Source organism: Maylandia zebra, linkage group LG16, assembly GCF_041146795.1.
Source record: "Maylandia zebra isolate NMK-2024a linkage group LG16, Mzebra_GT3a, whole genome shotgun sequence".
Classification (NCBI taxonomy): Eukaryota; Metazoa; Chordata; class Actinopteri; order Cichliformes; family Cichlidae; genus Maylandia; species Maylandia zebra.
In genome coordinates, this window is record NC_135182.1 from 8,325,092 (window position 1) to 8,326,859 (window position 1,768).

The following is a 1,768-nucleotide window of genomic DNA, read 5'->3' on the forward strand; positions in this document are numbered from 1 at the left end:
GTATCTGGGATGATCAGGAAGAGGAGTACAGAAGTCTGGTGAGGAACTTTGTCGCATGGAGTCACACAAACCACCTGCAACTCAACACCTCAAAGACTAAGGAACTGGTTGTGGACTTCGGGAGGTCTAGAGCAGGTCCACTGCCGGTTCAGATAGAGGGGGAGGAGGTGGAGGTGGTCAACAAGTACAAGTACCTCGGGCTGTGGGTGGACAATAAACTGGACTGGTCATGCAACACAGAGCACCTGTATAAAAAAGCCCAAAGCCGACTGTACTTCCTCAGGAGGCTGAGGTCTTTTAACATCTGCAGGAAGCTCCTGAGGATGTTTTACCAGTCGGTGGTTGCTGGAGTACTTTTCTATGCTGTGGTGTGCTGGGGGAGCAGCACAGCAAAGAAGGACTCATCCAGGCTGGAGAAACTGATCAGGAGGGCTAGCTCTGTGGTCGGCATGAAGCTGGACACTCTGGTGACAGTGGCAGAGAAGAGGACATTAAAGAAACTGATGGACATTATGGACAATGCCAGGCATCCTCTGCACACGGCCATTAACAACCAGAAGAGTCTGTTCAGTGACAGGTTGCTTCTCCCCAAGACAAGAACTAACAGACTTAAAAACTCCTTTGTCCCACACGCCATCAAACTGTTTAACTCCTCTCGGGAGGGGAGAGGGAGGGGAAACAGGAGGACAAAGGAGGGGGGAACAACTAAGCTGTAGTGCCTCTTCACCTCACTGTGCAATACCTTTTGTGCAATACTTTTGTAAATAGTCAACAGTGCAATAGACAATACTTGAAATGTGAAATTCACTTGTATTTTTATTTTTTATTCCTATTTATTCTATTTATCCCCTTCGTATATTTTATTTATTGTCATGGTCTGGGTCTGATGACCCAGAGCTCATGTATTTCTTGTATATGTTTTTCCATATGTTATGGTGGTTTTCTCTCCCTTTTTGTCCTTTCTCCCTGGGTGCTCCCGGATGTTTTGGGGTCGCTGAGGGGACTGCGACCCGGAAGTGTTCCCGCACTGGGGACTGCCGCACCTGCCACCCATTAGTCCTCACCAGCTGCAGCTGATGGCTTCATGAGGGGCGCCTTATTTAAGAAGGTGGCGGAGCCCCAGTCGGTGCGGGATTATACTAAGTCGAACCTGTTAAGTACCTCCGTAGATTAGTGTGTTGTGATCGGCTTCGCTACTAAAGGCTGCCTGCTGAGCTGTGTGTGTTTTTGTGTCACCAGGAGTCGGGAGTCAGGAACGTCGTCACGAGGGGAAATCACAGAGTGGAATCGGGTTTTTGGAGTTGTCACCTTTTCACTGCTATGGACACGTGCACTGTGTGGGATTCTTGGAGGAATCGCCACAGGAGTCACAGTGCTTGAATTGTATATAGTTGTCGTTTCTGTCCACTCGCCATAAATAAATCCACTGTCCTTCACTTGAGTCTCGCGTTTGGGCCCTACTTTCTCTACAACTCCACGGTCTGCCGTCGCAGCCCGTGACATTTATATTGTCTCTGTATTTATATATATGTGTGTGTGTGTGTGTGTGTGTATATATATATAATATTCTGTAACTCTGTAACTTCTGTCGGTGCTGTGCTTTTTTGGAAATCGAATTTCCCAGAGGAACCCACCCGAGGGATTAATAAAGTTCTATCTTATCTTATCTTATCTTAGATTGCCCCACTCATTACGCAGAAAATAGGGTACATACAGACATCTATACATAAGATAAGAGATAACTCTTTATTGTCATTGCACAGTCATA

The 1,768-nt window shown here is 46.8% G+C and overlaps 1 long non-coding RNA gene across 1 annotated transcript; it reads left to right on the forward strand.

Moving 5' to 3' along the window:
- Nucleotides 1-1,069: 1,069 nt before the first annotated feature.
- On the forward strand, nt 1,070-1,441 carry LOC106675506 (uncharacterized). The gene is made up of 2 exons (XR_001341955.4): nt 1,070-1,152; nt 1,240-1,441. It is a non-coding gene; the product is annotated as an uncharacterized LOC106675506 (long non-coding RNA).
- Nucleotides 1,442-1,768: the final 327 nt, after the last annotated feature.